This window comes from Somniosus microcephalus, chromosome 4 (genome assembly GCF_052327205.1).
Source record: "Somniosus microcephalus isolate GS21.2 chromosome 4, FLI_Smic_1.0, whole genome shotgun sequence".
Classification (NCBI taxonomy): Eukaryota; Metazoa; Chordata; class Chondrichthyes; order Squaliformes; family Somniosidae; genus Somniosus; species Somniosus microcephalus.
The window spans coordinates 177,658,977-177,682,622 of NC_140990.1; the positions used below are offsets into that span (position 1 = coordinate 177,658,977).

General features: G+C 48.9%; 1 protein-coding gene and 1 long non-coding RNA gene across 18 annotated transcripts in view; one reads left to right on the forward strand and one right to left on the reverse strand.

Annotated features, from left to right (window-relative positions):
* Positions 1 to 23,646, reverse strand: part of LOC147120019 (poly(rC)-binding protein 3) — a 319,465-nt gene that overhangs the window by 207,311 nt on the left and 88,508 nt on the right. The gene's annotated exons all lie outside the window — the stretch shown is intronic.
* LOC147120020 (uncharacterized) lies at positions 2,970 to 6,359 on the forward strand. Its single transcript, XR_015077842.1, has 3 exons — positions 2,970 to 3,295; positions 4,295 to 4,339; positions 6,104 to 6,359. It is a non-coding gene; the product is annotated as an uncharacterized LOC147120020 (long non-coding RNA).

A 23,646-nucleotide genomic window follows, 5' to 3' on the forward strand; every position in this document is an offset into this window, starting at 1 on the left:
AAGAACTTCTTGAAAAACTCAAGGACCTGCGACCAGGAAAAGCTTGCGGGACAGACGGCATACTAAACGAGATGATTAAACACGCAGACGACAAACTGAAACTGGCTATCCTAAAACTCTTCAACTTGGTTCTGAGTGTCGGTTATTTCCCTGACATCTGGAACAAAGGACTCATAACACCCATATACAAAAGTGGGGACAAAATCGACCCAAACAACTATCGAGGCATCTGTGTAAACAGTAACCTGGGGAAGGTATTCTGTAGCATCATAAACAAAAGACTTATAAACTTCCTTGAGGAGCACAATGTCTTGAGTAAAAGCCAAATTGGATTCCTGCCAAACTATAGAACATCCGATCATATCTTCACCCTACAGACCCTAATTGACAAACACGTTCACCATAACAAAAGCAAAATCTACGCATGCTTTGTAGATTTCCAGAAGGCTTTCGACTCCATCTGGCATGACGGTTTATTCCTGAAACTTATCGAAAGCGGGGTAGGAGGTAAAACATATGATGTAATTAAATCAATGTATACAAACAATAAATGTGCAGTTAAAATTGGAGACAAACAAACAAAATACTTCCCACAGGGGCGGGGGGTGACGCAGGGCTCGCCAATCTCACCGACACTCTTTAATATTTACATTAATGGATTGGCAAAACTACTTGAACAATCTACAGCACCCGGCCTCACCCTATATGAATCCAAGGTTAAATTCCTCCTCTATGCCGACGACCTGGTTCTGCTGTCACCAACTAAGGAGTGTCTACAGCAGAACCTGGACCTGCTGGAGTCGTACTGCCAGACTTGGGCCCTGACAATAAATCCCCAAAAAACCAAAGTCCTTGTGTTCCAGCAAAGATCCAAACAACATGGACCCACAATAAATTTCACAGTAGGAACAACCAAAATTGAACAAACCACTCACTACACATACTTGGGCTTAAAAATCAGTTCTACGGGAAACTTCAAACTGGCTGTGAATGAACTGAAAGAGAAAGCAAGAAGGGCTTTCTATGCCATCAAAAAATCAATCCAAATAGAAATCCCAATTAGCATTTGGCTCAAAATTTTCAAATCAGTAATTGAACCAATTGCACTCTATGGCAGTGAGGTCTGGGGACCACTAACACAACAAGATTTTGCAAAATGGGACAAACACCCAATTGAGATCCTACATGCGGAATTCTGTAAAAGTATCCTCCGGACTCAAAGGAAAACAGTAAACAACGCATGCAGGGCGGAACTAGGCCAATACCCATTAATAATCACTATCCAAAAAAGAGCCACCAAATTTTGGAATCACCTGCAAATGAGCAACCCCCAATGCTATCACTACGACGCCCTGAAATGCCAAGAGCTGACCATAAAGAAGAATACCCTCAGTCAACTAGTCCTGGGACTCAGTGAAGTAACTACTAACACTACTAACAATAACCAGTCCCAGGACAGTGACAGGGTAACACAAAGAATTCGACCCAACACAATCGTCGCTAAGCAAAAGGAAAAATATCTGTCATATTGGGCAGAAACAACAAAAACCCAAAGCAAACTCAATTGCTACTTGGCCCTAAACAGACAATACAACATAGCTGATTACCTGACCATGGTAAAGGATAACAAACTGAGAAGAACCTTGACAAGGTACAGACTTAGCGAACATAGCCTAGCGATCGAAAAAGGCAGACACAGGCAGACCAGGCTGCCAAGAGAAGACAGGATATGCTCCCACTGCAATCAGGGAGTAGTGGAGACAGAGATGCACTTCCTCACAGCCTGTGAAAAATATCAGGGCATCAGGGAGAATTTCTACCAAAAATTCTCACAAATATGCCCTGAATTCAGAAATCTGAATGACAACCAAAAACTCCCATACCTACTGGGAGAGGAGAGAAGCTGTGTAACACTGGCGGCACACTATGTTACAGCTTGCCATGAACAGAGGGACAGCCAGTAAACTAAGAAAAGAGTATATATAAAAAATGCGAATGTATATTTATACACTCAGGGATATACCTGTTTATACAATGTATGAATAGAACTGCGTTTATGTGTTCAACCATAAATGTATTTTGATGCTTTGGCAACATAAGATGTACCTTATCATGCCAATAAAGCGATTTGAATTTGAATTTGAATTTGAGAGAGCGACTGGGGGGGAGAGAGAGTGACTGGGGGGGAGAGAGAGCCTGGGGGGGAGAGAGAGAGACTGGGGGGGAGAGAGAGAGACTTGGAGAGAGAGAGAGTGCGACTGAGGGGGGAGAGAGAGAGATGGGGGGGAAGAGAGAGCGACTGGGGGGGAAGAGAGTGCGACTGAGGGGGGAGAGAGAGAGCGACTGGGGGGAAGAGAGAGCGACTGGGGGTGAAGAGAGAGCGACTAGGGGGGAAGAGAGAGAGATTGGGAGTGTGAGAGAGAGAGATTGGGAGTGTGAGAGAGAGATGGGGAGGGAGGGGAGGGGAGGGAAGGGGGAGAGTCCCTGAGCCCCGCCCCCCCATATCCCGAGCCCCGCCCCCCCCGATCTCCCGAGCCCCGCCCCCATCTCAGGAGCACCCCCCCGATCTCCGGAGCCCCGCCCCCCCGAGCCCCGCCCCCCCGATCTCCGGAGCCCCGCCCCCCCTGAGGGTGGCCCCCCCGATCTCCCGAGCCCCGCCCCCCCCCCGATCTGTAGTCCGGGCCCGCGAACTCCGGATGTCCCGCCCCCCCGATGTCGCGCCTCCCTCCCCCCCGATGTCCCGAGCCCCGCCCCCCGCCCTCCCGAGCAGCGGCGTCCCACTCTCCGGAGCCCCGCCCTCCAGATCGCCGATTGCGGCCGAGAGCCCCGCCCTCCCGCACTCCGAGCCCCGCCCTCCACCCCCCCCCGGCCGAGCCGGCTTGAAGTTTGCCGGTTGCCGGGGTAACCCTTCCCGCTCACCAAGGCCGAGATCCCGCCCCCCGATGTCCCGATCCCCGCCCTCCCGAGCAGCGGCGTCCCACTCTCCGGAGCACCGCTCTCCGGAGCCCCTCCCTCCAGATCGCCGATTGCGGCTGAGAGCCCCGCCCCCCCCGCCGAGCCGGCTTGAAGTTTGCCGGTTGCCGGGGTAACCCTTCCCGCTCACCAAGGCCGAGATCCGACGCCGCGTCTCACCTGCTTCTGCTGCGCGCGCACCCTGACCCTCGTGGCTGACGCCGTTGCCCCGGGTAACGTGACGCCGGGGGGGGGCGGTGAGGAGCTTAGCAGAAGCCCTAGCTCGGGCCTGGCTGGGCAAGAAAGTCCCAGGCTTTCAGGCCTAATAAAAAAACGGGAAAAGGTAGGAAAAGGAATGTTCAGTTTAGAAAAAATATTGACAAATGAACGAAGTTTTTTTTAAAACAATTTAATAAATTCAATTTTATTTTGCTGGAAATGTATATTTGAAAAGAAAGATGCAGAAAGCAGGAAAAAGAATGGAAGCAAGATGGCGGCCACTCACCTCGGTTCAGAAGGATAAGGCCCGCCCACACACGCACTGATTGGTCGACCGGTCAGGTCACCGAAGCGTAGGATTGGTCAATCGTCGAGTCACTCGACACTCAACTGTAGGACGGCACGCGCCAGGAACCCGCCGTACGATTGGTCGACCTCGACGTCACACGGTCGCTAATGAGATGCTAATGAGCAGAACGCTGAACGTTTTTCGGATACCGCAGGCGCGGTTTTTGTCCGGCCGAAACGTAAATACGCCTATGACCGGTCCAGAATCGCAAGCTTTCTTTTGAGGCGACGCGCGCGTCGGTACGCTCTGTAACTTTCAAACGTATAGAACACAGACAGACAGACATCGGGACAGACAGAAGAGCCGCTTTATATATATAGACTAGCTGGGGAGCCCCGCGTTGCGAGGGCAATTTTGGGGTGCTTGGTCTCCCTGCCCCTGTGTGTCCCCCCCGCCCGTGTGTCCCCCCTCTCCCTGTCATGTCCTCTCCCTGTCCTATCCCTCCCTCCCCTCTCTCCCTACCCTCCTCTCCCTCCTCTCCCCTGTCTCCCTCCCTCCCCACCCCCACACCTACCCTCCCCCACCCCCTCCCCTACCCCTCCCCTCCCCTCGCCCACCCACTCCCCTCCCCCACTCCCCTCTGTCCCTCTCTCCGGCCCCTCCCCCTGCCTAGCGCCTGAGGTCCGGTACCGTTGCGATCCCCCCCGCGATTTCCCGAGGCTCTCCCCCCCCCCCCGCGATTTTCAATATTCCCTGTAAATATGCCAAAATATAGAGTAGCTTATCATTTATTCATGAGTTTTATTTTTGGATCATTTTTTTCTACTAATCAAGGTGAAGAATACCAGGAACAACAACAGAAAATGCTGGAAGCACACAGTAAGTCAGTCAATATCTGTGGTGTGAACTTTACAGGGTATAAATTCATCCTGGGTAATAGCACAAAATGGATGACAGCGAATTGGCAGTCCATTTTACACTCTGCCTGAGTTTCTTTTCCATGGAAAGGTATATTTTCATGATTAAATTAACGACAGTTTCTGATCTCTTCTTAATTGCAGGGAGCGGCCCATAGAGCATGCATGCACCATATGGGAAGATGGGCTATTTGGCCAGCTATTTTCCAAAGGAGCTAACTGACTTCGCATTGGCTACCTCTCCTGTGACTATTTCTCATGAGAATTTTTATCTCTAATTTCACTTGAGACTTGTTCATTTTGTACTTGTGTTGTCCACTTCTACAATCACAGTCTTACTGAAACAGCTAACCTACATCTATATTGTAAACAGCTTTTAGAATTTTAAAGACCTGGACCATGTCTCATCTCAATTTTCTTCTTCCAACAAAAGCAAGTACAATTCTGTGAGTAACTTAAGCCCTGGCATCATTCATATAGCTATTCGCTGAACACTTTCCAACAACAACAATTTGCATTTAAAGAGCACTTTTAATGTGGTAAGCTGTTCCAAGGCACTTTACAGAGGTGAAAACCAATGGCAAGAATTGGTGGGAGAAGAGTTGTGGAGAGTAACTAAAGGCATGGTGAGGGAGGTTTATGAAGGAGGAAAGGTAGCAAGGCAAAGGGTTTATGGAGAGCATTGGAGGGATCAGCATGAATGAGTGCTCTGCCACTGAATAGGGCGGGGGGGGGCGGCGGGAGGAGCTGAAATGCTAAGGAGAGCAGAGTCAAAAGAGCAGAAGCCCTGTGCAGGATTGCAAAGGTAAGACCTTCGAGGGATTTGTGAATGAGGATAAGGACTTTGAATGAATTGTGTTGGGGACAGGGAACCAATAGAGATTGGCGAGGATGGAACTAGTGCAGGGCAGAATGCAGTCAGCAGAGTTTGGGACCAGTTGTAGTTTATTTGGACAAAACTCAGGGGGCCAGTGAAGAGAGGATTGCAGAAGGCAAGTATGGAGGTGACAAAAGTCTGGATGAAGGTTACAGTGGCTGTGGTATAAGGCTGAAGGCAGGCAATGCTGTGGAGGTGGAAGTAAGGGGTCTTGGTGATGGATAAGATCTAGATTTTGAAGCTCAGCTCAGCTGAGGTCAAACAATGCACCATCAGGTTCAGTTTGAGTGAGCAGCTGGGGAGGGGAATGATATTAAGGACTTTTTGACAGGGGTCAAATAGGCTGACTTCAATATGCCAAAGCCATTGTGAAGGTAAGGAACCCAAAATTTTACATATAGCTTCACTGATAAATTACACAGTGTTAAAAGAATTGGTTTTGATTTGTAGTCAAATGCTTTTGAGATGCATTAGAGTACTAGATTAATCTTGTTGTGAAGAGCTTCACATGCACTGGATACTTTTACACTGGCTGCCAGCTTTAGCTACAACACTTATGAGCTGGATAATTAATAAAAAAGAATCCAGTGTGTAAATGGATCTGAGAAGCTATTAGATATATATCTAATAATAGGATGGGCTGCAAGCCAGCCTTCAATAGGTTCATGAAGAGATATGGATGAATGTATTACATCTAAATCTGATTTGGTTTTTTTGTGGTTATAAAACCTGGTTACATATTTAAAAACAAGGTGATGATGTTGGTAACTTTATTGAAAGAAAGATGCTTTACAACCCATTTCTGATCTTATAGTGTTACTGGAACAATTTTTTTCATTTACATCACAGAACTGAAGATATTTAGAATCGGAACAAAAAACGCAATACAAAGGTTTGTGGAACCTTGCTGTGCGCAATTTGGCTGACGTGTTTCCTGCATTACAACAGTGACTACACTTCAAAAGTACTTTATTGGCTGTAAAGTGCTTTGGGATATCCTGAGATTGTGAAAGGTGCTATATAAATGCAAGTCTTTCTTTTCTTTCAATTGTGAAAGTAAACTTGATTACTACAGCAAATATCATGATTAAAGTTCAAAATTTCATATTTGTAGTATTTATTTAAAAGCATCTCATCAATGGTCTCTGTACTACAGGTAATTAAGAAGCTTTACACTTGTTGAATGTATCCTGTACTGACAGAAATTTAGTAAGTTACAAAAATGACAGAAGTTCAATAATTCAAATTATTAAGTGCTGAACTGATATAAAAAATACCCCTTGGTGCTGAAAATATAACTGCTAAAAAAAACTACAACAGTATTTATTGTGCATCCCTAGACACCCTGAACACATAAGGCCCTAATATTTATGGGGAGGTGCATTCAGAGCGAGGGGGGAGAAGTTCTGGATGAGAAACCTGGAAGTATGGGTTTTCTGGACATCTTGCAGATATTAACTGCAGGATGGCTTTTAATTTTTTTCTGCAGGTTTCCAGCCTGACAGCCAGCCTGATTGACAGGGGATGGTCTTGTGGTTGGGGGATGCAGGGATCGCAGGGAGGTGGGTAGATCGCAGTGAGGGATCGCAGGGAGGTGGGTAGATCGCAGTGGGTGAGGGGGGGAGAGCATGGAGGTGGGGGGAGTCAGTGATCATAAAGCTTGAAGCAGATAAGCTTGTTAGGCTGAGGGAAACACTCCTGCTCCTCCTGGCTCACAAGCAGTGATGTTATTGCACTTACCTTATGGATCCGGCCCTTCTTGCCTCCTTTTACCTGCTGGGTTTCCCAAGGCCCAGGAAACCCAGCTGAAAAGGTTTACAACTAAAAAGTCTGTAAAAATGGAGGCACGCAGACTCTTTAAAAGCTGCTACTGACCGACCCGTCTCCAGAGAGCGAATTGGTTGCTTGCCACCCCATCCCGCCTCCGTTAAAACCGGGAGCGTTAGAGGCAAGTTGGGGTCGGGTTAGAAATTTAAAAGATTTTATCTTCTCACCCGACCCAAACCCACCTGTTCTTGGGGGTTAAAATTACCTCCTTTGTGTCAACCATGCAGTGTGGAACTGGAGTCATATATAAAGCAAATACAAAAGGAAAATACTGCGGATGCTGGAAATCTGAAATAAAAACAGAAAATGCTGGGAATATCAGCCGGTCAGGCAGCATCTGTGGAGAGAGAAACAGAGTCGATGACCCTTCGTCAGACGAAGGGTCATCGACCTGAAACGTTAACTCTGTTTCTCTCTCCACAGATGCTGCCTGACCTGCTGAGTATTTCCAGCATTTTGTTTTTATTTCACATATAAAGCAGGCTGGTTAGAGGCAGGCAGACTCCCTTCCATAAAGTACATCAGTGAACCAGTTGGGTTTTTACAGCAGTCCAGTAGCTTTCATGGTAATTTTCTGTTGCTAGCTCAGAAATTACCATGGGGGGATTTGAACTCAATCTCTGGCTTGCTAGCCCAATACCATAACCACTAGGCTACCGTACTCAGCCAGACATCCACACAGGAACTCATGTGCCACTTCATAATTTAATAGAGTGTGAATGAGTTTCAGAAAAATCACTCAAATTTTGCTACTGAAATTTTAGGGTTGATTTTAAACAGTGCAGGCTGGGTGTGCGGGGGCGGGGAGGTGGAGTGTTGAAATTCTAGGAGAGTTTGGCGGGGGGGGTCACAGATGTCATGGATGTTGGGAACTCACAACCGTCCCTGAAATCCAGCAATGCTAAGGACTTAAATATGGAAAGTACATTGTATGATGTATTTTCCTCATTACATCTCATTATAATATGTTCATTTGGGGCAGGCATCTCATGCGTGGAAAAGGAGCAAAACCCTGTTAAATCCGCATTGCCTCTCAAATTCCAGCACCAACCCGCTACCTCTGCTGACAGTTCGCCACAACACTGTAGGGGGTTTCTCTTGCTTGCTCTGGTCTCCTGCCAGGCTTCTTGCAATAATTACCCGTGAGTGGTTCGACCCACTCGCCCTTACGGTTCTCGACCTTGGACTTAGGTGCAGGGAGCTGTAGTGCAGAGAAAAACTCAATAGACCAGGTCGAATAGCACGAAATGGATGCCTTTATTGAACAGTTTGCAGCATTATAAAATACATGTCATATGCACAGATTAAAGCAACTACAAGCATGCACACATCTATAAACTTAACTCTATAGAAATGGGGAACACACGGCACATCGTGAAAGGGGTAACACATTACAATTACCCTTAACCCCCTCCCCTAAACCTAACTAAGTTTCGATTTGAGGGACTCGGGATTATGCTCACCACTTTAAGAATTGCGAAAAAGGCTTTGCAGCCTTTCGACACAGCTTTCCGTCGTCACGTGGGTTTGGAAGCTTCTGGCGCAGCTTGTTTTCCTCTTGGTTCTCCTGCGATGGAGGCAGCCGATACAGCCTTGGTGAGCGCACGGATGGATCCGTTACCGATGTGATGTTGAAGAACTGGAGCACCCGGGCCCTGAGTGTCTTCTTCTCCGGCCTGGGTCGTCGATGATCTCCCGACAAAAGTACCCGGGCCTCCCTCGTCGTCTTCCCGTCGTGGCCGGGCCTTGCCTGGCCGAGTTGGCTTCCAAACCGAATTCTTCTCGTCGTCTTCTCGTCATGGCCGGGCCTTGCCTGGCCGAGCTGGCTTCCAAGCCGAATTTTTCTCGTCGTCCTCTCGTCGTGGCCGGGCCTTGTCGGGCCGAGCCTCCCAAAGTCGCGGAACACCCGGCTGAACACCCCGCGGGACACCGTTTACCGAACCATGAACCGAACACGTTCCGAACCGAAGCACCGAACCGAAGTACCGATGGACTTTACTCAATCCACAGTTATACTTTTTGGAACATTCTTATCTCCCGCCAAATCATAGTCCTGTCTTTGTAATAATTTTGGCGGGCAGAACTCTCTGCAGGGGTGTTTTGTCTTCATAATGGGAGTCGGTGATAGCTTAACTGGCCTACCTGGGCCGATAATGTCTTTGCTTTGTTACCGTAACTTGGTTTGTATATTGATCGGTCTGGAGATTGCCCTGGATGGCTGTTAAACGGCTTCTCTTTGTACAGTGTAATGGGTTAAAGCGTTCGTTCAATTGTCCGCCCATTTCTTGATGGGTCTCATCCTGCCACCCAGATCTGTCCTGTACTTATAATCTAATCAATATGTATGCTCAGTTCCATGAGTTTCGGCTTCCCGAAACTGGTTTTCGCGGGCTTTTAATGCCCTCAATCCACAAGCCTGTCTGGCTTGCAGTAACAGAAATTCAAATGGTCCCAGAAGCTGGTCACGAGGTCTGGTGGCCATTTTGTGTGCCCTTTTATCAAAGGTTTCTCTGTAAAAGCTTCTTTTGGTCAATAAAGCTGTTTTATTAACCCTATTTTCCTACGTGATTATTTAATGAAAATTTCGCGAATCTTACAACACTTCCCTGCTTAGTCACAGGAATTTTAGGACCATGGCCTACACAACTTCTTAGAAGGAATATCCTATAGGTAGATACTTATGGACCTCAGTAGTCATACTCACCCTGGGAGCATGCAACACCATCAGTATTACTTTCATGTTCCAAAGTAGATCACTGAACATCAGTGTCAAGACTATGCATGTGATACAGACAGAGTAATAATCTCAGATAATGCGAAATACCATTGTGTTCTCAACGAGCACGAACAGTGCAAGTGCAAGGCAGGCTTTGAACCATTCTTGATTCCAAGATTGAATTATGTGCTAGACACAACTAGATACAGACGAAAGCAGACATATTATAAATCAAGTGATTACTCAGTCTGTAAGAATTCGCAATAATTTACAGTTCTGAAGATTCATTTTTTTGATTAAAGGATCCCTGAGCGAGGTGCTTTTAAGTTTCCAAAGATAAAATGGCTGTCACACCACATGGACAAAAGAGGTTTGAAATGCAGCTTTGTGTGTCTGGAAGTAAGGTTCAATGAAGACAAAGGACAATGCTTTGTTTACAAAGCAACTGAATGCTATTAGCATTTGTTTAGATACACCTGAAACTGCAGAAGAGACGTTTGCACCTTGAATGGGAAGCGTTAACTTTAAATGGGTTTCCAATCACCCAGTACTGGACTATAGAGCAGATGTATCTCCCTTTTGTTTCAGCAAAGGGAGCTCTGAAAATCACATTAACTCAATCTAACCACTTTGAGTTAGCCTATCACAGCTTTGGGGTTAATTTTGCACACAGCCCTTGCAAGGCACGGATGTGAGGGGCTCACCAGGTATAAAAAAAGGGCTGAGCAGCCAGCTCGCTCTCTTGGCTCTTGACTCTTGGCTCTTGACTCTTGGCTCTTGACTCTTGGCTCTTGGCTCTTGACTTCCTGGGACGATAAGGTGAGCTCTCTCTCTCTCTCTCTCTCTTCGATGGACCATGTGAGCAGAGATTTTCTGACTCTCAACAAGGCAACCTAGCAGGAGTTAACAGGGGGATGGTGATTTAAGGGAATTGCTAAGATTGTTTAAATACATTGTAGCCATTGTACCCCTCGTTTTTGCCGTGTGTACCCCCTTGATATATAGTTTTACAATTTTACTGTGTTCGTGTGGGATAGTTTGATATTGTGATTGTAGTTTCTTTTAGTTAATAAAGCTTGATAATTTTCTCTCATCCAAACCACGTGTTCCGTTTTAATATCATTAATTATAAGTTCCTCCACTCAGAACTAAAGGAGGGGTAGCGATTAGAAACCGCTGTTTTAAAATTGGTTTTATTGGAATTGGTCTGATGTGCAGGCAAAGGCTGCAAGACCAGGAAAATTGCTTTAAACCAGTTTAAACGAAGCCCCTGAAATCCTTACAATGGCGAGCCAGGTAGGAGTGGAGGCAGTTTTGATATGATAAGTGGTCTGGATCTAGAGAAAGCATCAGTTATTGTCTTTCTTGCTTTCAGTATGTGGGTAGCCCTGCGGAAGGTAGTGGCAGTGTGTAAGCCGACCTATCGGGGTATAGGTGGCTGGGCTAGGAAGGGTGAGATGAGGCTACAGGAGGAAATTGCACACCTCACCCAAGGAGCTAGCGAGGGAAAAAGCCATGCAAGAAACGAGATAGAATTCCTAAAGTACCAAATCATAGAAGCAAAGAGGAGTGAGATGAGGCTGCGGGAAGAGAATGCCCGCCTCACCTCAGAAGTAACAGAGCAGGAGGAGAAGGTTAGGGAGGTAAAGGCAGCTTATAAGCTGGCCTGGGACCTAAGGATTGAGGAAGTAGATCATGGCCCCTGTAGAGCAGGTCCAGTAGCAGAAATCCGGGACAAGGGAGGCACACAGGGGATAGTTTTGGACCCAGACCAAAGGCAGGTCCGAGTCCAAAATTCCCCATTTAAAGCCACCCGGGTAAGAGAACATGAGTTTGCCCACCAGACAAGTTCAAGTTCACCGCCTGTAAAGACAGGCACTGTGGCTTGTTTTAAGGGTAAAGTTGTCCAGCCCACAAATTGGGACACTTCCCTACCCCAGTGGGACCCTAATTCAAACCAAAGTTTAAATTTGGAAAGGTTATGTGGCTTAGAAATGGAGAAACAGCAGCCTGGGATCAGAAATCAGCAGGCTGCTGCCCATCCATTCACAGATCGCTTGGAGACTGCCCGCGCATGTGCAGTCGCTGGTCTGGAGACGGGAATCCCCCAGTCGTCTGAGCAGAAGGTTCGCGCAGGCGCAGTCATGCGCCTGAGGGGAGAGTTTTGCCAGGATCAGGTTCGCGCAAGCGCGGTTCCACAGCACGTACCCCCAGCGGATTTTCTTAACTTTTCCCGCACAGGCGCAGTCGAGCGCCTGAGGGAAAAGGTTCCCCAACACCGGGTAGGTGCAGTCGCGGACCCGGAACTCCGAGAGGCCCTTACTCAGTTCTCCCGCGCAGGCGCGGTCACGTGCCCGAGGGGAGAGTTTTGCGAAGAGGAGGTTCGCGCAAGCGCAGTCGGCCGTTTAAAGATACCAGCTTCCCAGAATAGACGCGCAGGCACAGAAGCCTGCTTGGAAGACCCAGCGGTTCTTCCAACCTTTTTTAAAGAGACCGAACGCGCAGGCGCGGTTGCCTGCGCTAGTGTAGCAGTTCCCCAACCCTGTAAAATGCTTGTTCGCGCAGTCGCCTGCGGCACCCCAGCGGCTCTTCCTAAGTTTTCCCGCGCAGGCGCAGACGCCTGTTTGAAGCCAGAGGCTTCACAGCCTCTGCAGCGGGACTCCGAGAAGGAGGTCTGTGCATGCGCAGTTGCCGGCGGGACCACAGTGGCTCTTTTGCAGGAGGTTTGCGCAGGCGCACTCGCCTGTTTAAAGGGACCAGCTTCCCAGCCAGCCTCTAGAATGGTTTTCCCCATGATGTGGGACCCTGGGGGTGCAGGGATAGCAATTCCTCTGGCAGGGGAGCTGACACCAGGTTTTAAACATGGGGAGGAAAATTTCCAGCCACAAGCAGCAGGTGGTGAGAGTATACCTGCCCCCAGCACAGGAGTGGGCAGGGAAGAGCAGACAAACCCAAAGAGAGATTTGCACCGGCAGGCTGCCAGGTACATTATACAGTGCGGGCTATTTGGACATGGGGGAGAAGGTTCCCAGCCAGCTGGGGCTGTGACCCAAGCTCAGGGTCTGCCAGCCAAAGTTTCCCCCAGAGAGACACCCCTCAGAAGGTCTCAGCGGGTGCCCCAGCCTAAGAAAGCATGGTCACCCACTTTACAGTGGAGTAGGGCGGTTTCCCGAGCCAGGGAAAAGCCAGAGAACAGGGGTCCCCACTCAACAGCCATAAGCTGCGAGGGACCAGAGACAGGAGGCAGTCCAGCTTCGCTGCAGCCAGCAGCAATCTGTGACAGTGCCAGAGATTAGACAGGCCGTCCGGAGACGGGCGGCATTTGTATTATAGCTATGTGTGTGTATATAGCGTGCTTGGAAGGTGTATTTTAAGTTTTGTTAATTTAACTAGTTTGTTAAGTACGTGCAAAGAGTTTAAGTTTACATGTGTGCCGAATGTTTGTATTTTGGTCCGAGGTCGAGGGACCCGACCATGTCTCCACCTAAGGCAGCAGGTCAGTGAGACCTGGCTGCATGTCCCTTTTAAGTTTTGCAGGAGATGGGAAAATGAAGCAGCCATGTTCGCCCAGCCCGAGCTGGACATCGAATGAAGATACGGAATGTTGGGGATCACCTCGCCACTGGACGAATCCAGGAGACCCTGCAGCGATCTTCGGGAAAAACCGGACAGAGTCCGGAGGAACTTGCCTACTCCTCCTACGGGGAGGAGATGGCCCCAGCTGGGTGGGGCACGGCCCCCAACCCAGCACTATCCTGACCGAAGTTCACGTGCGGGAGACATCGCTGTTGAGGAGTCACGATGGGGAAGCGCGGGCGCCTGGTCATAGAGACGCGTTCCCCGGGGGTGGGTGGTGATGGCCCGGGAATGATTGTATAGAGGAGGGGGAGACCCAAGAGTCGCGTGGGTGCGGTCGGGGGAGGGAGGAACTCACTCGGGGGCCCACGGGCAAAGAAGATAAGTTGTGGCTGGGAAGGATGAGTGGGTGGCCGGATCAGTGTGGGGCCAGAGAGTGCTGCCACACAGGCACCCATCATTTTCTGCAGCCAGTCGAGGGAAGATGGGAGGGAGAGGGACTGGGAGTCATGAGATCCCATACTCCCCGGTCTCGGTCTGTGCCAAGTAAATTTTAAACGTGAGGGGTACCCCGCTTCCACAAAAGGACAAGGGAACGGCTCGGGCGGTCGGAGCAGGCTGGTCGCTAAATCCATTCTGCCTGTTTTAAAGTTTAAGCTGATCATAGGGGGGTGGAAGGTACTTTTACTGCCCGAGTGGGAGGAGCAATACCCACTCGAATTTCGCGACCCATCATCGGCCCGTGATGATCGGGGTTCATAAGCATGTTGTTTAATGATTTTTTTGCATTTTGTGTTGCAGCCCCAAGTTGAGCAGAGGCGTGAGGTCCTCTCCGTGCTTGGGACCAGTTTGTGACAACTCCAAGTTGAGCAGAGGCGTAGGACCCTCTCCGTGCTTGCGATAATTTTTGAGTACATTGTGTAACTAAGATTGCAACATTTTGTAATAACTTATGATGCAAAAAAAAGGTGATTGTAAATTTGGTTTACACTGTATAATTTTACAAGCGTGTAGGGGTATGAGACCCCTTATTGAAAACTGAAGTATCTGTAAGATGCCTACCGTACCATGGTTTTTTTCTTGAATTTAAGGGGAATAGACGGGACGGGGATCAGTGGCAGATAGCTATTAGGTAAATACAGGGGATGGTTGTTTGTGGGGGGTCAGAAATCATTGCTCATTTCTTCAAAAGGATACTACAAGCAAGCTGGAAGTATCCAAGGGCGGACTGTAAGAATTCGCAATAATTTACAGTTCTGAAGATTCATTTTTTTGATTAAAGTATCCCTGAGCGAGGTGCTTTTAAGTTTCCAAAGATAAAATGGCTGTCACACCACATGGACAAAAGAGGTTTGGAATGCAGCTTTCTGTGTCTGGAAGTAAGGTTCAATGAAGACAAAGGACAATGCTTTGTTTACAAAGCAATTGAATGCTATTAGCATTTGTTTAGATACACCTGAAACTGCAGAAGAGACGTTTGCACCTTGAATGGGAAGCGTTAACTTTAAATGGGTTTCCAATCACCCAGTACTGGACTATAGAGCAGATGTATCTCCCTTTTGTTTCAGCAAAGGGAGCTCTGAAAATCACATTAACTCAATCTAACCACTTTGAGTTAGCCTATCACAGCTTTGGGGTTAATTTTGCACACAGCCCTTGCAAGGCATGGATGTGAGGGGCTCACCAGGTATAAAAAAAGGGCTGAGCAGCCAGCTCGCTCTCTTGGCTCTTGACTCTTGGCTCTTGACTCTTGGCTCTTGGCTCTTGACTTCCTGGGACGATAAGGTGAGCTCTCTCTCTCTCTCTCTCTCTCTCTCTCTCTCTCTATTCGATGGACCATGTGAGCAGAGATTTTCTGACTCAACAAGGCAACCTAGCAGGAGTTAACAGGGGGATGGTGATTTAAGGGAATTGCTAAGATTGTTTAAATACATTGTAGCCATTGTACCCCTCGTTTTTGCCGTGTGTACCCCCTTGATATATAGTTTTACAATTTTACTGTGTTCGTGTGGGATAGTTTGATATTGTGATTGTAGTTTCTTTTAGTTAATAAAGCTTGATAATTTTCTCTCATCCAAACCACGTGTTCCGTTTTAATATCATTAATTATAAGTTCCTCCACTCAGAACTAAAGGAAGGGTAGCGATTAGAAACCGCTGTTTTAAAATTGGTTTTATTGGAATTGGTCTGATGTGCAGGCAAAGGCTGCAAGACCAGGAAAATTGCTTTAAACCAGTTTAAACGAAGCCCCTGAAATCCTTACAAGTCAGACTAGACCATAAACCGGACTCCAGAGCAATCCTTTACGCCATGCTGAATGTAATCTCATCAATACACATGGTTTAAGTAAATCTGACTTTGCATCAAATTCACCATGGCAAGTTCAATAGAAGAATACTGTCATTTTGCACACAAACAATCGTAGGTTGTTGACAGACCTTGTACTTTATTTCAGAATCTACAAGTGGCTTAATTTATTTTTCTATATGCGAGGAGAGCTCTGTCAAGAGATATTAAAACTTATATCACAAAATGAGCTGGAGTCTTCAAAGGCACCAAATCCAGACTGATTTTCATTGAACAGCAGTTTAACGAACAATACAAATCTAAATGGAGTCATCAATTAATCAATTGTCTTCAATCTTGGTTATAGAAAACATTATAATAATGTATAAAGTAATGATTATTGGAAGATTAAATGTAACAGATGAGAACCAAACCACTTTAAAACAGTCTCCAACTACTACAGTGCTCTCTTGATGCTCAGTAGATCAACCAGTGTAGTTCTGACCTGTACAGACCAAAAAATCTCAGATTTAAATTCTGATCTGTGCTAAGTTAGCTGATATCAGCTAGGACAGAAATAGGGTTGCCACAATTTGTTTCAACATCCTTGGGCTAGGATAAACAGCAACAACAGAAAGTCCAGGGTTCCTGCTCCTGATTGATTGATGTCCAGTGACTGCGGCTGGAAAGTGCACACATGTGAATATCACATGAGGGCAGGATCTGGCTGAGCTGTAATGCCCTCTGCAGCTTAATATCTTGCTGGAACTCATCATCAAATTTTACATATAATGAATGATGACTTGGGGGAGGTACTGCAGGACTACCACTGCCTGTGGAAGTGTACGCAGCATGAGACACCATCTTCCGATGAAGAGGCGAAAAATTATAATACCATAATTTTATTAAGCCATGGATAAAGATTTTCTGAGCAAATGACTATAATATTATTTAATACTAGCTGATATCCCTTGGCATTGTTCAAACGTAGTCAGGGTCTGGAGCATGTTAGTGATGTTCAGCTGCTAAGATGAAACTGTGATTTAACTTGGACTGTCCCTTTAAGGCTGAGGTGCTCTAATGTGGGGAAAATGTTCTAGCTAGGCATGTCCCGAGATCAGTTAAAGGGTACTAGTACTACTACTACTACTAAATTCCCGTCCATCAGCTGAGCAGTGACGATGGGGCCAAGCAAATTCACTCCACTGTTGTCGGTTCTGAACTAGGCTGACCGCTTCAGTCGCCAGTATCCCTTCCTAGTTAACTCTTGACATTGTTTATCCAGTGCTTCCTTGGTCTTCCTCAGCTCCTTATTCCATGTACCTCTGTATGCAGGGCCATGAGAGGTATCCTAGCTGTTTCTATTCTTGAAACGTGCCCAAACCATTGCAACTGTCTTTCTTGGATCCTTTGTATAAATGTTGTTTCTTGTCCAAGCTGTGTTCTTATATCATTCTTGATTCTTTGCATCCTGGTTACTCCCAGTATTTCTCTCAACCAGCTCATCTCTGCTATTACTGTAGTATCTTTTGCTCATGAACATTTCTCACCTTCCAGCACTCCAATATATATAATTTGGGGATAACCATCATTTCACAAACTCTTTATCTTTGTTTTTACCAAAATATCTTTAGCCTCTCATATCCTGCTTAATCTTCCAAAAGCAGCAGAAACCAGTCCAGTTCTTCTGTTGATGTCTTCTTTACAACTCCCATTCTCCGACAGTAACCCACCAAGGTATACAAACTTCTCCACCTGTTCAACTGCATTCCCTCCAAATATAATATGTACATCTTCCCGATGCTTCCCAAGTAACATGACCTTTGTCTTCTTTGTGTTAATATATGACCCAAATTTTCTACTCTCCATGTACACCTTATCAGTTAGACAAGGTCATTATCATCAGCACATCTAAGATTGTTTAAAGTCTTGCTACATAAGGAAACTCCTCCAATACCATCTTTTAGTGCAAGATTAATTACTGTTTCCAATACTAGATTAAATAAATCAGGAGACAGTGTGCATCCTTGTCTCATCCCAGTTGTTGATCTAAACCATTCTGTCAGTTTCCTATCCACTCTAACAGCCCTCGGGGACTTGTTATAGATATTTTCTATCAGTCTGACAAATTTCTCAGGAATACCATACATCCTCAAGATATGCCATATCCTTTCTCATCATACACTGTTTAAAATTTATGAAGTTGTAACAATAGATGTTGTGTTCTATAAATTTCCCTGAAATCTATCTCAACTCAAACAGTTGATCTATCATACTTTGTCCTGGTCTAAAACCAGCTTCCTCATACAGTACCACTTCTACGTATCTTTTCATTCTCCTCTGCAGTGTCTTCATAAATACATTTCCAGGTATACTCAGTGAGCTGACTCCTCTGTAATTGCTGCATTTTCTCTGGTCTCCTTTTTTAAAGATTGGTATTATTGCCCCTTCCTCAGTCTTCAGGCACTTGCTCGTCTTCACAAATTTTATTAAACAGACTTTATATCCCTCTCAGTCTGTTCCTCACCCGCCCGCAACAACTCTGCAGTTATATTATCAATACAGGTAGACTATCCTTTATCCGAAAACCTCGGGACCAGCCGTGTTTCGGTTTTTGGAAAATTTCAGATTTCGGAAGGTGGGTCGGCGGGGGTCCGCGGGGGGGGTCGGCGGGGGTCGGGGTTGGCGGGGGTCGGCGGGGGGGGTCGGCGGGGGTCGGGGTCGGAGGGGGTCCGCGCGGGTGTCGGGGTCAGCGGGGGTCCGCGGGGGGGTCGGCGTCGGCGGGGGTCCGCGGGGGGGTCCGCAGTCGTGGCTTGTCCGTCGCTGCTAGCCTGGAATGCAATGAAGTTCCGCATTTCCACCAACAGGTCATCGTGCTCGGTCGGAACAGGGGCCAGCACTGCCGCAGGCTCATAGCTCTCGTTGCTTTCGAGCCTTTGGAAGAGAGTCAGGTGGTTCCGCGGGGGGGTCGGCGGGGGGTCATGCGCATGACTTACGCTGACCCTCTGCTCAGCGTAAGTCGGCGGGGGTCGGGGTCGGCGGGGGTCAGGGTCGGGGGGGGTCCGCGGGGGGGTCGGGGTCGGCGGGGGGGGTTGGCAGGGGTCCGCGGGGGGTCGTGCGCCACTCTGGTCATGTCGTGCGCACGACTTATGCTGACCGAAAAAACCTTCGGTTTTTAGAGGGTTTCGGTTTTCGGAAGTTCGGATAAAGGGTAGTCTACCTGTACCAAGAGCCTTGTTCTTTTTCAAACTATCAATAGAAATCTTTACTTTGTAGGAATGTCTAGTTCCTATCCAAAGACTGAGGTCCACTCAGGCGCTTAAACAAAACGAAGTTTAATGGAAACTAACAGGTTTAAACAAGTAACTGCAGGAGAACATCGAGTGTAGGTCTATTCAGTTCGGAGACTCCACGAGGACTGCTGGCTGGTCCCGTGGTTGACGTCATGACGTCATCACGTTCTTCCCGCCAGTGGGGGATCACGTGATGTACGGCGTGGCGTCATCGTGTTTACCCGCGCTGTTAAAGCAAACACGCTCTATACAAGTAAACAGTATAAATAAAGATACAGACTCAGGCTGTAGCTAACATGTTGTTAAAGGGAATTATAAACAAACGGTCTGAGTCCTTTAGTGGCTCCGCCACATGCGCCCCCCCAGAATTGTCTTTAACAGCAAAAGTGAGATGGCGAGGAGGCCGGACAAGCCTGTCCGAGCGACTTCTGTAACCCTGAAGTGGAAGCTGATGGCCGGTGGTCGAGCTGTCGGGCGGCTGTGGTGGAGCTGGCATGGCGACTGTGGGCGGTCGGCCCCGTTTTGGCGGTTGAGCGATTTCGACTGGGCTGTCCAGGTCTATGTGCGTCAGCTTCAGTCGGTCAACCAATATGTGGTCCGGTTTACCTCCGATATCGACCGAAAAGGATTTGTCTCCTGGCTCTATGACGCAGAAGGGGCCAGTGTAAGGAGGCTTGAGCGGGTCCCGGTGAGCGTTGTGGCAGATAAACACGTACTCGGCGCTTTTCAGCTCAGTTGGGACGTGGGAGCTCTGTAAGCCGTGATGCGACGTAAGCACTGGAGCGAAACATCTGGCCGCTTCCTGGTGGCTGACGAGTTGCTGGGATGCGGACCATGGCTCTGTTGGAGACGGGAGGAAATCCCCAGGTACTCGTAGTGGTTGGCCATATAAGAGTTCCACTGAGGAGGATTGTAAATCTTCTTTGGGCACCGTACGAAGACCCAAAAGGACCCAGGGAAGTCTGTCCACCCATCCCGCGCCTTGAAGACTGGCCCGCAGAGCGGCTTTGAGGGACCTGTGGAATCGCTCGCACAGGCCGTTCGCCTGTGGATGATAGGCGGTGGTGCGATGTAGTTTGGTGCCGAGCCGCTGAGCCACAGCGTTCCAGAGCTCAGAGGAAAACTGCGGTCCACGATCGGAAGAGATGTCCGCCGGTACGCTGAAACGAGCAACCCAAGTGGAGATGAAAGCTCTGGCCACGTCTGCTGAAGTGGTGGAAACCAAAGGAACTACCTCTGGCCATCTAGTGGTGCGGTCTACCATTGTGAGGATGTGTGTAAAACCTTGAGAAGGTGGAAGCGGCCCCACGAGATCCACATTCACGTGGTCGAACCGACGCTCCGGAACAACGAAGGTGGCCAATGGAGCTTTTACATGACGCTGTGCCTTGGCCTTTTGGCAGACCACGCAGGTGTTGGCCCAGTCGTGGACATCCATGTGCATACCCCTCCAGACGAATTTTGACGACATCAGCCTTTGCGAGGCCCTCATGCCAGGGTGTGACAAACCGTGTATGGCGTCGAACACTTTTCGGTGCCAGGCGACTGGAACTATAGGGCGGGGAACTCCCATGGAGACGTCGCAAAGTAGCGTGGTGCCTGCGGCATGGAATTTGATGTCGGCCACTTGGAAGCTAGAGGGGCTGGTCCTGTATGCTTGGACCTCTGGGTCCGAGGCTTGATCTGCATAGTCGATTCCGAGTTGGACTGCGTGCACAGTCGCACGGGAGAGACAATCCGCCACCAGGTTGTCTTTGCCGGACACATGCTGAATGTCCGTGGTGAATTCTGAAATGAACGTCAGGTGACATTGTTGCCAAGCTGACCATGGTTCGGCGGTCTTGGCCATAGCGTACATTAGTGGCTTGTGGTCCACATAAGCCGTGAACGGACATCCCTCTAGTAAGAACCGGAAATGGCGGATGGCTAGAAAAAGGGCCAGCAACTCCCGGTCGAAAGTGCTGTACTTTCTTTCGTTTCGCCGTAGTTGACGGCTGAAAAACGCAAGCGGTTGCCACGTCCCATTCACCCACTGTTCCTGCACTGCGCCGATTGCGTAGTCCGACGCGTCGGTGGTAAGGGCAATGGTGGCACCTGGAAGCGGGTGCGCCAGCATGGTTGCATTGGCCAAGGCACCTTTGGTGTCGACGAACGCCCGGTCCATCTCGGCCGTCCAGCTGATCGGACCCTTACTGGACTTGGCCTTGAGGGCCTCGTACAAGGGCTGCATAAGCAGAGCCACCTTAGGGATGAACCGGTGATAGAAATTTACCATCCCGAGGAACTCCTGTAGGGCCTTGACGGTCTGCGGGCGCGGGGAAGATGTAACCGCCTCGACCTTCGTCTGTAAGGGAATTGCGCCATCTGATGTAATGCGGTGGCCCAAGAAATCAATCTGCTGCAGGCCGAACTGGCACTTGGCCGGGTTGATAACCAAACCATGTTGACTGAGGCGTGTGAAGAGGGTACGTAAATGGCGGAAGTGCTCCTCTTTGCTAGGGCTGGTGATGAGGATGTCGTCGAGGTAGACAAAGAGGAATTTTAGGTCCCAAAGCACAAAGTCCATTAAGCGCTGGAAAGCCTGTGCAGCGTTCTTTAAGCCAAACGGCATTCGCTGAAATTCGAACAGGCCGAATGGGGTGATGACTGCGGTTTTCGGGATGTCTTGCGGGTGCACGGGGACCTGGTGGTAACCGCGGACGAGGTCGACTTTCGAAAAAAAAGTATTTCCCGCCAAATGGCCCGAGAAATCTTGGATATGCGGGATCGGGTACCGATCAGGAGTAGTGGCGTCATTCAGGTGTCGGTAGTCGCTGCATGGCCGCCATCTGCCGCCGGGTTTCAGAACAATGTGGAGAGGCGAAGACCAGGGACTATTCGACTGGCGAATAATCCCCAGCCGCTCCATCGTGTCGAACTCCGCTTTTGCGAGCTTGCCGGGTTCAAGTCGTCGGGCCCGTGCATAAACCGGGGGGCCGGTGGTGGTGATGTGATGTTCCACACCATGTTTAGTAGCCGAGGAGGAGAAAGTGGGCCTGGTCAGATCTGGGAACTCTCTGAGGAGCCGAGTGAAGTCGTCTGGAGGTGGGAACGCACGGAAGACAGTGCGCGGCACGACGTTACCGCGGTGGCATGGGATGGAGTGGAATGTGGCCACATTGATCAACCGGCGGTGCCTGACATAGACCAGGAGGCCACTGGCGCACAAAAAATCCGCCGGCGCACAAAAAATCCGCCCCAAGGATGGCCTGCGTGACTTTGGCCGTGATGAATTCCCAGTGGAAATGCTGACCGCTAAAACACACCTGGACCCGCCGCCTTCCGAAGGTCCGAACGGCCGTGCCATTAACCGCCGCAAGGGCAGGACCGTGGCCCCCAGCTAGTATATCGAGATTTGACGCAGGTAGGATGCTACACTGCGCCCCGGTGTCGGTGATGAAGAGAAGCTTCCCTGAGTCTCCGATGGCCATTGCAGCCGCGGGGCGCTCATTAGACCCGGTCCTCTTTCGCCAGGGTGTCTGTAGATTTTTTTTTTGTGCGAAAGACTGCAGGGAGGGCGGCAGCATCTTGCTTTCGCGCCAAAACGAGCGTGGTAAAAGCACAACCCCGCTGATTGAGGAGCTGGAGCAGCGTCTGTGGGGGATGGGCGCCTCGTGGCCACACAGTGCTGTTGTGTCACCACGAAGATCTTGTCCGCTTCAGCAGCAAGTTCCGCGCAGTCTGTGACTTCGGACCTGGCTAGGGCAGCCTGAACTTGCTCCGGGAGTAGGCTGAGGAATAACTCCCTGAAGAGGAAGCATTCCGGCTCGGACCCGAGGAGCGTGAGCATCTGGCTCATGAGCTCGGACGGCTTGGAGTCCCTGAGGCCGGGCATACCGAGCAGCCGGCAGGTGCGCTCCGACTTCGTGAGCCCGAAGACCTGCAGCAACCGCGCGTTTAAGGTGTCATACTTGCAATCAGTAGGCGGACTACCGAGTAGGCTGATGATCCGCGAGGCTGTGGCGCTGTCGAGGGCGGAGACCATGTAATAATAACGGGTCCGATCCGCAACGATGTCCCTGATGGCGAACTGGGCTTCAGCCTGGATGAACCACGCGGCTGGTTGTTGCTCCCAGAACTGCGGTAGCTTCAAGGTAACGGCGTTCGTTTCCATGTTGATTATCTTCTGCGAAAACCGTTCGCAAAAGTTGGGGTCACCAATGTAGGAATGTCTAGTTCCTATCCAAAGACAAAACGAAGTTTAATGGAAACTAACAGGTTTAAACAAGTAACTGCAGGAGAACATCGAGTGTAGGTCTATTCAGTTCGGAGGCTCCATGAGGACTGCTGGCTGGTCCCGTGGTTGATGTCATGACGTCATCACGTTCTTCCCACCAGTGGGAGATCACGTGATGTACGGCGTGACGTCATCGCGTTTACCCGCGCTGTTAAAACAATCACGCTCTATACAAGTAAACAGTATAAATAAAGATACAGACTCAGGCTGTAGCTAACATGTTGTTAAAGGGAATTATATACAAACGGTCTGAGTCCTTTAGTGGCTCTGCCACAACTTCATCTTTCAAGAAATCCATCATCAAATCCCTTGATTTGTACAGGGCAGTTTCTCCAAAACTGATTCAACCAGAGACTAAGGTCCTGAATTTAAACAAGGGGAATTATGATGCCATGAGACGGGAACTGAGTAGGTCTGA